We start from the raw sequence: 14,438 nt of genomic DNA, 5'->3' as shown, positions 1-14,438 counted from the left end.
GTACAGAGTCACATCAGAAAGGGGATGCCAGCTTTTCCCCTCCCAGTCCAGTTTCAGAAGGAAGTGCTGCTCCTGCTAGTGGCATTTTCCCTGCAAACTTGGCAGTGCTTGGTGATGCCTGGGATTAGCTTCCCCTGAGGGGGAAGGGAAAGCCAGGTAATACTTGAGGTCGTGCCAGCCTGATCCTCATTCAAAAAGAAGACCTGGCTTTTTCCAGGCTCTGCTTCTTTCTCTTGCCTGCATGGGAACCAAATCCCCCAGTGGGGACAGGCTGGGAAGGCAGAGGGAGAGACAGAAAAGCCCATAGAAGCTACTGCTGTTGGCAGTTATGCTGCCTAGACCGGTCCAATGCTACAGCAGTGAGGGGCGTTGCAGAATCCCCCTGCTGCAGAGAGAAAAGGGAGTACCGTGACTGGTTATTTGGTGCGGCTCATCCTTCCTCCCTGACATACTCCCGCTTCCCCTGCCTTGCTCAGGCACCACGCACATGCCAGACCTCACAACAGCTGTAAACTGTCACTGCTTGTACAGAAAACAACAGGCTAGCAACTCCTCTCTGTTTTCCTTTAGGTTAAATATGACAAATGCCAAAGAAAAGATGAAAAATTACTTCAGCCTGAAGTCCAGGATGGACAATAGTGAAAGTCAGGCCATGGGCAGTTTTAAAGCAATTATCTTACATTTTACTGTCTTGTAAAGCATTGGTGTCCTGCCTCAGGAGAGGAGTATTGCTACCAGGCTAAGCATCAGCTCTGCAGAGTGCAAGGCAACCTATTTAACACAGCATGGAGCTCAAAGTCATTATTTCACATGTGAAGAGGAAGCTGTTCAGGAGCATCTGAAGGAGAGAGGCTGCAAGGAAGAACTGTGCTGTCACAGGCATCAGGAGGCTGCAGGACAGGGTCAGAGCTGGGGTCCAGGGCTGCACGAGCCAGGACTGAAGGGCAGGAGTGTAGAAAGAGGCTTTGGGCTGGACGAGTTGCAGATAGGAATGGAGGGTACAAGCTGAGCTGCACGGATGACATTTCCACAGTTGCTGCCTGCAATACACGTGGATCATGCCTCTGCCCTTGGTCTAGTCACCCTTAACGAGCCATAGTTTGTTTGTTTGTTTGAAGCAATTTCAAACCCAAGAGTAAAGCCAGAGTTGCCCAGAGCAGTGCTACTGTCCACACACTGGTTGACCTCATGCCTGTATATGTCAGGGAGGTATATCCACCATACAGTAATGACCCAGGACGTGCAGCTTTAAACTCCAGCTCTAGGTGTTGCATCAGGTTATGTAAAGTTCAGTTGCATCATGCACTGTTGCACAATGCAGCCTGACGGCAGCATGCCAAACCTCGCTTCATTCATCGATCAGGTCTCGTTGGCCACAGCAAGCTGGTCAGGAGAGAAGTGTCTGCTCCTCAGGGTACCCCAGTGTGGGAAAGCCACTCCCAACTTGCCACACCCTCTCAAAATGTGCAGGGGGAGCTGCCACCCAGTTAGTTCTCTGTGGTATTTGGCACAACGGCAGCACAAGAGCCCAGTGAGTGAGCAAGGCACAAGCTGCCCAGGTGGCCTCCTCTTGACCAGAGCTGAGACCATGTCTTCTTGGAGAGACTCTCTGCTCCGCAGGAAGCTCTGCCAGGCAAAATGTGACATTTCAGAGCCTAGCACTCACCTCACCATGGTGTCCCTGTGTGGCACCTCTTGCAGGTGGTCTTGGCCAGCCCAGCCCAGCACTGAACCCACTGATGTAGCTGATGCACCACACATCGCCCCCAGCATCTGCAGAAAGAATCTGCAGGTCGGCTAGGGATTGGGCACTGCATCAGTACTTCTCTGCTCAAGCAATTCAAGCCATGGACTAATGGGAAAGATGGTAAGTGGCCCTCTGAGGGTCAAGGGTGATGAGAAAGCAGTTGTAATTCAGAGACCACCAGGAGCATACCTGAAGCTCAGAGGAGGTTTGTGTTCTTCTTCAGAGAGCCCCTAGTCCCCACCCCTGCCAGGCGCCTGTGCAACACCCCTCCCTGGATGTGCTGGGCCACCCATGGTGGCAGGCTCAGCAACGTTCAGCGGATTCTGCTATTTCACACTGCTATTGTGTGAAATGCTGCCTTCTTGCCAAACGGCGCCCCTCCTCTGCTAAAAGCGCAATCCTCCGATGACCCACTCCAGGGTGCGGCATTGCAAGCAGTGGCCCATCCACCAGGATGAACTGGATGAAAGCCCTTCAGCATGGGAGGATCTCTCCTGGGAGGGGCATGGGGGGACCTACCTCTGCAGCGAGGTCCTCTGTCCCCCTCCAGTGGCAGAGACCTTCAAGAACCAGCTACCAGGTTTCACTTACCCAGCTCCCCCATGTCAAGTTCTACATAAGAGAACGAATGTGTTTGAGGCCATCAGGCAGTGCCACGCGTCATAGCCGTGGTGGGCTCCAAAGCCACCAAGGCATTGTACCAAGGAAGTCTTCTACAAGGAATGTGCCCTGGCAAGGGGTCCAGTAGTCTGGAGGAGACTTCAGACAGCTACAACCTGATCCTCTACAGACCATGCCTTCAGCACAAGCATACAGAGCTTCATGGTTCCTATATTCACTTAAGAAAAATAGAGGTTTTGAGTCCTGGTTCTTCTCTGCCCAAGATACCATTGCTAGAAAAGGAGGAAGGAGATCCCCAATGTCTCTGTATACAGAACTACACATTTGATCTTGCATTTGCCATGCCTACAATTTCCTTTCGGAGCTGTAATTGAGCAGGGACATGGACCTGGTTGACTGCAAACCTACCTGCCTCAACAGTACATGTCCCTCCACAGGGGAACGTCCCAGGTCTTGTGGAAGACCCCAGGAGAGCCCAGAACAACAGGGATCCACCCAGATTACATCATGAACATGCTCAGGAGATTTTCCTAGAGCAGCTGTTGGTATGGGTATGACACAGCACAAGCAGACACGAACCTGTCCCCTCCAGAACAAATCACCTTCAGGCAGCAGGAACATCCTCCAGACTGGGCATGAATTTGACAGAGGAGGGATGAAGGTGAGAGGTCTGGGAAGATAAAGAAGCCTGACAGGCTGGCACATCTAGTGCAATGACAGGAAGAAAACATATCCACACCCTCATGACTGATTTTACCACCAAGATATCATACATTACCTGCAGCAGGAGCTGGGGAAAAGAGTTGCAACCAAGCCACGGCCCAAGTCTCTAGCAGCTAATTGCTCTGCCCAGGAAGGTACTCAGCAGCCAAAAGCTGGCTTTGTTGGGTTTGCTCAGGCTGTTGAGTAGGAGGAGGCTTTAATACCAGTCAGTCGTAAACTGTTTAAGATGTGAGGGCAGGCTGAGCTGGACAAGGGCATGGAGAATTTGTTAGACCTACTGTGACCTCTACTGGCTTAGTCTAAAACTGGTGTGCTGGTTGGCATTGTCTTGCCAGCATGGTCCCCCTGCTGCAGGGCTCCCTGGCTCTCTGGAGTTCCCACACTGAAGTCCCTGGGGATCCCTGCCTACAGCACTGTCTTACTCTCACTCCCAATGTAAATGTAATGCAACACCCTTGACTGCTCTGGAAAGAAAATTGCTGTCTAATTCTCACAACAACATCCTTCTGCAGTTCCTAGGCATGCCAAGTTTAAGCTGTCATCTCCTCAGAAAACTGTATAGGCTCAAGGAGTGCCACACTGAGACAGGAGACTTTCATGGGGCAGAGGTGCCCTGCTCCAAGTCGGACTGGTGATTCGGGAGCTCCCACCCCAGGCCTTCCCCATCCTGCTACTAATGTGGCCACTATTAGGCCTATGCTGTGGAAGGGACCCTCTTGGGGGGAGTGCAAATGAAGCCCTGAACAACTGTGACCATGAGAGGCCATTACAAGTGCCTGCTTGGGTCTCCTATAGATGAGCCTTGGAAAGGATACCCCAATGAGGTGAGTAGGACAGCTCATCTGCTTCACAGCTGCTATCTCAGGGTCTGAGTCTTGATCCATTTTTCTCCGAAAACAAAGCTGGTTTAAAAGTCTCCTGCCTTTCCGAAGCCTGGCTGCTTGTTCCTGAATCCCTGCTGCAATGTTCTGCCTTCTCAGGGGCATGTTGATGACAATTTTTCCTTAGCAGTAAAGCTGCTTATGAAGCTCCTACCCTAGCCTTGTGTTCCTGACCCTGCAAAGCAACTTGTCCTTCCTCTTGTCCCTCACCCCCTGTGGTACCACTACATCGCTGTACATGACCACAAAGAGAGCTCATTCACTGAAATGGTTTGGGTTTAAAAAAAAAGAAAACTTCTAAAATTAAAGCAAATTTTCGCCCCTTTGTAACCCTCTCCATGATGCAGCTTGTAGATGACAGCAATAGCAAAACCAAAGGCACAGACGGCCTCAGTGCAGGGGACAGAAACCTCTGCCCATCTTTGCTGCCAGGCAAACTGCAGCACTGAACTGTGCCCTTGGGGTTTGTGGTCCCCAGAAGAAGCTGTTGCATTGCTTCTCTTTAGATCAGGGTTTTGATCTTTTCTATGCAGGCAAAGAGCAGGAAGCTTTCTTTTTTAAAGGAAATCTGAGCTTTCAGTTTAATCCTGTGTTTTTAGGAATGCCCAGATCTTAATCCAAGCCTGGAGTTTGGACTGTTTTAAATAGATGTTGTGTGACATTTCAGAGCTAGTTGCATTTAATTGGTGACCTAGAGTCTGTTCCCACTGCTTTGTATGAAGTTTTAGGCTATAGTTTGATGAAAAACACTAAAACACATTCACCCACAAACCCCTCTCCAGCCTTTACATATAAAAAGAAATATGGAGGGAGAGAGAAAGGCAAAATCATTAACAAACCAGTAGGGTGCTGAACCTTACTTTGAAAATAAAAACCAGAGACTTATTCGTGATGACACATTAAAGTGTCACAAGTTATTCCCATAAAAGATACCACAGAACTAGTTTTGATCGAGTGTTTGTGCTTTTCCCTATGCAAGCTACCGTCTCTACAGCAACATAAATGTTTCTTGTAGTAGAACTTTTCCAGTAGTTTCATGTTTTAAGCACAATTCCTCCTGCAGCACTAAACAAGACTGAATGCTCATATAGCTTCAATGGGTTTTGCAGTCACCTGACCTCTCTTGTAATCCAAATACTCTTCATCACAGCGAGCACACCTTCCTCTAGGCTGTTTGTTCCTGCTAAACACAGGACAGATTCTCATCAATGCTGCAATATGTACTGAACAAACATTGTATCATGAACTAAAAATAAAATCTGGTGAAATAAAAAACTGAGACATTTCAAACTCCCTAGAAGATGTTCCTGGGTTACAGGGATGTCTCTTGAAAAGCCAAGACACGAAGACAAATGACACAACACATCCTTATCAGACAACCTTTGTCCCAACCCATCAGACTGCTTCTCTCCTATATGATAGACAGTATGGACTTGTGGACTTGACCTAACTGTGATGCTTTAGTAAGAGCCTAGCCTTTCTTTAGCAAAGGGGATTGTCCACACAGACAAGGGGAAGTGATTGCTACACTTCCAGATAGCTGACAGTGTCACAGAAGAAAATATCGACAGCAGTGAATAAGCGATGGTGAAAACCACAAGGCAGGAGCCTTCATTATTACCCTTACTAATGCATTTTGGTTACAAAACCATCTAGAAGATTCCAAAACCATCCTAAAGATCCCATCTTTAGGCCCAGTGTGCAAGGCTGACATACATTTGCCAAAAGCTGAGGTTTGTTCCAAGCAACACATGAACTGAGACAGGCAAACGAATGAAGAGCACAGAGAGGGGGGAAGGTAATGATTCCCGGATACGTGCTTTGCCCCGCCACAGGAGCAGATGAATTCTCCAGGTCAAGTCAGTGTTGATCAGAAAGAAAACTTGTATCCCTGAGAGAGTTATGATGTTTGTGACTGTGAGAAAAAACTATCCTGCAATATCAGTCTTGACCTCACTGAAGCAAAGCCCTGTGAGTCCACGAGGCAGGGTGGAGTGAAGGCAGATAACTTAAGGAAAAAGAGACTCAAACACTCCCAAAACAAGAGGCTCAATAACAAGTGAAGAGTGACTGAGCAGGAAGGCACTTGCGGGCTCTGCCATGGGCTGCAAGCTGAATCCCCAAAGCTGGAAAGTTCCTTTCAGTGTCCACATAAATATTTCTGTAAGTTATTTTTAAGTGCGTGTTTTGAAACTGAAGTATATTTAGACTAGTTAAATGAAAATGTGGTTTATAGAAGGCTGATTCTTTAGAAATTTCCCACACTGGGGAGTCTGCTCGGCCGTGCTTGGTCCATACCAGGGCTGCCCAGTCCTGCGGGCAGCTTGGCAGGCTGGCGCCGTGCAGGCAGCAGCGGCAGTGCAGGGCAGAAGCAGGGGCACATCTCTCATCAGGGCCAAGACAGCCATGCACCAGCCCCCTTGCTGGCACAGGAAGGCTGGCAGGCCATGCAATGCTTCCATGTTGTTTTTTGATCCCGGACTGCAAGAGTGGGGTAAGAAGTGGTGCAGCACATGAGAGAGGGGAAGGGCTGAGGAGGAAATCCTGGATCTAGAGAAAGCAAGCTTTCTCCTTCCTGTGAGCCATGGCCGAGTGACTTTCCCAGGGCGCAGCAGGGGTCACGACAATAGTCTCTTCCCAATGTAGCGCAAATCTGGGGTACTCATCACGTGTGGTCTGATCCCAGAGCACTTGCCACAGAATCAGGATGTTGTTTTGGCCAGGCTCCAGCCTGGCTTGAGCAGCCAGCACCCTTTCGCAGAAGTCAGGGATCAAAAATGTTCATGAGATGGACACACAGTCCCTCTGCCTGGTCAGTGAAGACTGGCTGCCTAGGACCACAGCATGCCATGTTCTAGCTCTCTGCCTCCCTGAAGGAGTTTCAATGGGATGCAAACTTATCATTATTTATGTTCACGTAAAATAATACTGGGAGTGACATCATGTAGAAAAATGCTTTTTCTTCCACTTTTTGTTTGCACTATCTGTCCCTCTCATGAGCAGAATTATTACAAGCTTTCCTATGGATTTCAGCTGGCTGGGTTGATTTAGGAAAAACCTTTTGAAGCTTCTGCACTCCTGCCTGCACAGTTGGATGGCTTTTCAGGGGAGTTCTGGGAAGTGCACATACAACAAAACCTCTTTCCAGGACTCTGATTTTCTTTTCCAACTTTTATAGATAGTCCAGCTGGAACAGTAGCAACATGTATGCTATAGTTTAGAAATCTGACCTATTTCCTTTAATCCATGCTATCCATGGGAGCTCTCAGAGGGCTCAAAAACTGTGCACAGCCTTACCAGGTCACTTGCAATACAGGCTTTGAAGTAAAAGCTTCATCCAAAAGTAAAAACATCCTTTGATGGATATGAAATTAACCAAAAACAGGGGGCAGAGGAGACTCTGAGCTTAAGCAACAGCAAGTGTATTATGATTCCTGTTTCTTCTGCAGAAAAATGAAAGATAAACTCTCAGAAATGCAACCTTCATCACCTGTGAGAGCTCCTTCCATGGGAATTCCAGAAAATAGAACTAGAGATGTATCTGGTAAATACAAATACAGGATTAACAGCAACTGACCCAGTGGCAGGACTCCAATCAAACTGCTGAAATTAAAGTTTACAGTAAGTCCCAGATTGCCTGTTTGTTGCACTGCATATCCCCAATGCTTAAGGGGCAGCATTCCCCAGTTGGTAGGCTAACATCTGTACAAAGGCTGCTTAGGGAGATGGCAAGACTGCCAAAGTGTGTATTAAATCCCAAATAAAAGTAATGTTGCTTCTTTCTCTCCCAATACTATCCTTAGAGGTCCAGAAGTCACCTCTCTGAACACCATGTCTCTTCCCAAAGTCATCAGCCAAGCATTTTGATGTTCCTTTTATTTTTCCCTGATACACATACACAAGGGCTTAATTTTTTTCTTTTTTTCCCAAGTAAGGGCTTACTCTGTGCAATAGGAAAAGGCTGAGAAAAAGAAGATTGAGAAACCCACTTCTAGGCACTCTTTTCTCAGTATAAGCAGAGGTTTTTATAAACCATATTCATGGTCTGTTTGGAGTCTGTTCTCTTCCTACAATGATAGGTGCCGATTAAAAAGAGGAGCAGACCTGCTCTCCTTCTAGTTGAAGCCAATGACAACATTTCTTATCCTAAATCACCCTCATCTTTTCCTTCTCTCATTATACAAGTGCTTTTCCCAGGCTCCCAGCGTTTCTCAACAGCAGCGCCCCAGCCCCCTCTGTTTCTTTTTTACCAGAGCTGAAGACTATATTCCCTTCCCATGAGAAAATGCCATTATAATATTTGCTGATTTTTCTTTTTTTTTCCCCTTCCGCCCCACTCCTGTTTTTGTTTCCTTTTGACCCCAGTGACACACTGGGAAGAGCTCTCTCCACAGCCATGCCCACTGATACTAAGCCTCCTGGCCAAGCAGCTACAGCTGATTTAAAACATAGCCCTGTGAACAAACGGTTTGACCATTCCTTTTCGATGCACCTTCCCCCAGCTTGGTTTGCTTCTCCAGACCTCAGGGTCCAGATGTTCCCTCGACCGTCTCACACCTCCTTCAGAGCAGAGATAACACTGTCCCAGGGAGGAAACCTCCAGATCTCATTAGCAATGCTGAAAATGCATTTTGGATGCAGTCTACATCACAGATTATCCAGACAGCAGCGACATACTTGTCTCCTTGCTTCAATCAGGCCACTCAAAGAGAATATCGAGTGTACCAACAAGCACATTTGCCAAGAACAGCTATGAAAATTTAAGAGATGGGCACTGCCTGCCCTGTGACAAAATTCCCCTTCCTACTCTGTGCAGGGAAACATTTACAGGCTCTCTGGAGTTTTGTTCTGCTTGTTTTTAGGCAATGGGAATTTCACTTCTGTTTCCAGGATTCACATGCAGCCAAAGGTGTTTTCCAAAACAAAACCATTACAATCTGTAAAAAGATGGGCCCAAAGGGCATTCTGGCTGCAGAAAAGCAGAAATATTATAATAATAGTAATAATTTGAATAATGACAGCATTCAGGATGAGACAGCTGAACGGAAAGTAAGAAAGAAAGGTGAGTTCTGGAAAGCTGTATAGCCTCTGATGCTGCTGCAGAGCCAATTCTGCCTTTGGACTCCCAGTGTCAGGAGAAAACCACCCTGGATACAGGTCACTGCACAGCATCGCTGTAGAGGTCCATACACCTGTACCTGTACAACATCACCATTTGGCCGCAGTGAAGGGGAACCCCAATATTCTCATGCATGGCTGGACCCTGCAGAGGTGGGGAGCCTGTGGGACCAGCTGGGCACCCGGCACACAGTTTTCCCCACCTCCCTCTTTCTCAAAGGGTCCTTTCTTATCATCTCCCCCGCCCCCCACCCCCACTCCCCGCCCAACCTCCCCATTTCCACATGTTACTGGCATTCAAGGCAAATATTTCTCCCAGCCCCTTCAGTCTGGTGTGTCCCCTGGGCTTTTAGGAGGCCCCTTTATCAGGCAAGATCACGGCGAGCCAGGCAAACATTACCTCAGGGGCACCGTGAATCAGGGCTGGGGGCGTGAATAGGCCCCACACATTCTCTCCAGCCTCTTCCCTTTCCTATAGCAACCAAGTTGGGAGCAGGCAGGTCACACAGCCCCTCCGTTGTGTGGAGAGCCCTGCTGGGGCCAGGGGGGGCAGCCATTTGGTGGTAGCGGGTCGCAGGGGGACAGGCTTGGGAACAGGGGTCCCCAGGGCAGCACTCAGCCCTGTGCAAATATGGCAGGGGGTGCCCTGGCTTCCTGTTTGAGGCCTGGCCAGTGGCTGCATCTGGCTCTCTCTTCCTTGTTAACCAAAGTCATGTTTTCTGGTGTGAAAGAGAAGCTGCTCAGCTCCATCCCAGTCTTTTCTGCCCCTCAGAGAGGGGAAAGGAAAGCAGCATAACAAAACCCTGCTGTGTCAGCCACCGATCCCAAAGGAGAGCACCAGGCAAAAGGGGATGAACTAACAATAGGAGCCTGGCAGATCTTTCCACCAGCAGAGGTTTCTCCAGCAGTCTTAGCAAGGGACCCTCTGTCAGCAGAGCCAAGCCCCGCACACTGGGCAGGGCAGGAGCCACTGCTCAGGAGGGTGTCTCCAAGGCAGCATCCCAAACCAAGGCATTGTGTCTGCCTCTCTACACCAAGTCCCAGGTATCCCTGACAGGTTCTTCTGGGGAAGCTCCTGATGAGACCCTCAGCCTTGACACATACTGCAGCACCAAGGTGGGGGATATCTTGCTGTGCCACCAGGATTTGGTATGGCATTGCCCCGGGGCTGGCGTCAGCTGTACCTCTCAAGGCATAATGTGGACCTCATTTCAGTAGTCCACTCATCCTTCACCAGGCATGAATGCCAGCTCCCTCATGGCACCCAGAAGGCTTTCCACAGCCCTGTGCACACACTGTCTTGCTTCTTTCCCTACCACAGGGCTCTGTGCAGTTTCTTCCCAGGGGAATTTGCGGTGCACAGATCATGCGGTGTTTAGCTAAAGACGCCAAAGGGCCATCCATCCTCTGGCTTCTGACCTCCCACAGGTCAGAAGCCTCCCTCTTGGCAGGCTTCCTGCTGTGAGTGTGCAGAGGAGGGTATAAACACAGTTGCACAAAAGGACCAGCTTTCACCTGGCGCTGTTTCTGGGTGCACTCAGGGAGAGCAGGCAAGGCACACACTCTGGCATCAGCTGCGTGACAAGAGACAGCACCGATCAACAGCCTGGGAATGGGAGACACTCCATATTTTCACTGGGGAAAAGGAAGAGGATGCCATTTTGGTTCTGTGAAACTTTCCCTTGCAAAATATTTATGATCCAACGTGACAGGGAGAGTCATGGGCAAAAGTCTACATGCAACAGCAGTCTCCCTGTGGCTCCACATATAAGGAACAAGCACAGCTGTGCTGAGTCAAAGTGAGCATCCATCTAGCCAAGCACTGGCTGATAGATGCCTGAGGGAGAAGAGAAGAACAGGCCAACAGTGATATTGCTCAGGACTTCCTGAGACAGAGGCTGTCTTCATATCTAATGATGCCTTGAGTCTGACTAATCATCTTCAGGAGTCACAGATTTTTAGCACCCACTGATGCTTACCCAAGGGCTGTGTGAAGGACTAACCCCTTTTGCTTTTGTACTGTACATGATACTGCCTTCCCCTGGCATCTCAAATAAACAAAAAATAAACATTAAATGGGTCGTTTTCCTTCTTGGAAGCATAATGGTGCCTGGGATGCCAGAGCAGATTCTTTGACCCCACACTTCTGGTAGATGCTGGATACACCCACAATGGGATGCCCAAGCAAGTGAGCTCAGTCCAGTATTTTCCATCATGCCCAGGTGTGGTGGGGCTTGCTGCCTTTCCATGCCAAAGCCACAGCTCTTGGTGTTGATCCTGTGCTTAGCTGTATGGGACAGCTCCTGCCTCTGCCAGTGAGACCTTTCCAGGAACTCCTGCAGCATACAGTGGTGCAGTGGGTTAACCTTGGCTGGACATCAAGTGCCCACCAAGCTGCTCTATCACTCCCCTTCCCAGCCGGACAGAGGAGAGAGAATAAGATGGAAAATGACTTGTAGGATAAGATAAGAAATCTTGTGTGTGCACAAGTGAAGAGGAAAATAACAAGGTTTATTCTCTAATTCCCATCAGCAAGCGATGTCCGGTCACGTCCTGGGAAGCAGGGCTTCAGCACATGTAGAGGTTACTCAACAGATAAACACAGTAAACAATGAATTCCCCCCCTTCCTCCTCTTTTCCTTAGCTTTTGTATCTGAGTTGATATCATGGTATGGAATATCCCTTTGGTCAGTTTGGGTCACCTGGCCTTGTTGTGTCCCCTTGCAGGATCTTGCCCTCAACTGGGGAAGGAATGTTACAGTGGTGATGCTGTGTCAGCGCTGCTCAGCAGTAGCCAAAACACTGCTGTTATCACTGTTATCAACACCTTCCATGCTACCAATGCAAGGCACAGCACTCTGGGGTCTGCTATAGGGAAATGAACTCCATCTCAGCCAGACCCAATACAAATGGCATCACAAATTCAGCCACATTCTTCTCACTTTTACGCTTCTCTCCTAGTTTATATTCTGCAGCCCTCCCCCAGGAGCCATTTCAGTCACTGTCATGCCATACCTCTCACAGAGGATGGACATGGATGGATGCAGCCCCTTCCCTGGGCTCATCTTAACCACCAGAGAGTTCCTAAGCTGTCCCAGAACTCTCAAGTCTAAAACCAAAGATATTGAATAAGAACTTTGTCTTCCAGGAGAGAAAGTAGGATAGGTCATAGAGGTGTAGACATGAAAGAGACCCTGCTTAAGCATCACCAGAACTATCTGAAGGGATATTAGTCTAAGCCCCTCTGAAAACACCACAGGAAGGATCTGCCTTAGGTTGTTTGCCCCAGTGTTAACTAGTCTGACAGGAAACTTTTCCTAATATCATACCTCAAATATTCATGGACACTTATGCGTGCTAAGCTTCATACCAGCTGGAGCTTTTCCAGGACCTGTGGTTTTACTCCTAAGTATAGACAGAAACTGTCAATTTGAGTTCTCATGTGTTTCCAAAATGAGTGTGTTGTGGTTATTTTACTAACGTTTTTTTATGTCACAGTAGTAGCCACGAGGCACTATGAATTGTACAGATGGCGAGGGAAGAACAGTCTTCCCAAAATCCTACATGATTCATGGTGAATTAGGACACTGACAAAAGGTGGGTAGCAGGGAGCAGTGGGACAGGAAAGTGATAGTGACGGTGACTAATATCCTGAAAGCCAGGAGCCGTTTTGGCTCTCCTACCCACGCCAGAGACCCTCCATCAATCTTGTGGTTTCACAGTCATATATTCCACTTTCTAAAAAAGCTTTCACTCTCCCCCAAAGGCTTGTGCAAGGCCCGCCCAAACAACGGAATAAACTCACTGACCAAAGAAAAACTGATTGCACCCAAAGTGCTGACACACGCATCGCACGACCCAGCCGGGAGCCGAGCATGAGTGTTTTCCTCCGCTCTTGGCTCTTGGGAATGTCACAGCTCAGCAAGAGGATGGAAATAACTATTTGAGAGAAGTGCATTTTTAAGTGGATAGCGCTCCTTCAACAAGTTGCTACGTCCTTTGCTGAAAGATAACTGGGTATATCCCAGGATATTTTGGGTTGTAGGTAAAATATCTATGCCTTCTGCTGGATCAAGGGTAAGGAAATCCCTCCTTGACCTGGCTTCCTCTTGCTATGTGACAAGAAATCATTCTCCATCCCATCCATACCCATTCCCATCACATGTCAAGGCTTGCACTCCCCATGCAATGGAGAAAACCAATCCATTTGATCATGCACTAAAGACATTGCTGGTCATATCACAAGGAGAGGCTTGGGGACGGCAAAGAGCAGGCTGTTGGCTGCAGGAACAGTTTGCAGAGTCTGCGACCTGCTCCTCAGAGACCTCTAAGGGCTTCAGAAAAGAGGGGATATAATAAGGAACAGGTCCTGTGCCAGAGAATGTGGTCTGGCAGACTTTGGGCTGGGAACTGTAATCCCAGCTCTACAGGATGACATGATGAGGTAAGGCAGTGCCACATGCATGGTGAGCTACCAGATGTTACACCAAGTGTGAGACACAAGTTGGCCTGGTAATACCCTCCAACATCACCTCGACCCACTCCAGAGGTGGGCACTGCCTCAGCCTGGGATCATTGCCCCCTGCATCCCAGCTTGGACTACATGGGACCCCGGGGAAGGGTTTGTGCTGGTTCCCAACCCCCAACAAGGCTGGAAATCAGCACCAAGAGTGGCTAACCATCACCATGGCATAGACAGCCGCAGCACACAGAGCCACCCACATTCCTTCTCCCTGACTCCAGGGAAGAAAACCAGGCTCTGCCTGGCAATTGACTGTTTTATTTGGGTTTAGGATATTGGCCAAGTTGGTGGGTTCAGTGCACTGGCCATGCAGCAGGCCATGCTGGCTGCATTCACAGTGCAGCAGGGAGAACGTGCTGCTAATAGGTCCCCTGCCTCAGCCACAGAGGGCTCTTGCCACTCTCCACCAAAAAACCCTACCCTTGAGGAAGAAGCCTGGTGGGGAAGGCAACTCCCAGCACTGGCCAAGAGGATCTGGTGGCAGGCTCTTTGTCTCCACAAAGGTCAAAGACTCAACAAGGGAAATTACCAGAGTCCTAAACTGTCAGATGACACTCTATCCTAACACAGACGTGGTACCAGTCACAACTTTTGCCCTGAGCCACATAGAATCTTTGTTGTTCTCAGCCTTTGCCTCTTCACCAGGTATTGCCATGGAGGAGAAAAAATTAATTTGGGATTAAAGCATTGGGCTCAGGACTCCCTTCTCTGCATGCAGCATGCCTCAGTCCCCCCTCCAGGAGCCATGGCTGGCAGGTCCCTGCCCCCTTTTCCTGGGGTGATGGAAAAAGAAATCCCATCTGCTGAGGGCTATGTAGGCATCAGC

Source organism: Pipra filicauda, unplaced genomic scaffold (assembly GCF_003945595.2).
Source record: "Pipra filicauda isolate LSUMZ 115617 unplaced genomic scaffold, ASM394559v2 scaffold72_size3293161_pilon, whole genome shotgun sequence".
Lineage (NCBI taxonomy): Eukaryota > Metazoa > Chordata > Aves > Passeriformes > Pipridae > Pipra > Pipra filicauda.
This window is presented reverse-complemented; position numbering follows the sequence as displayed.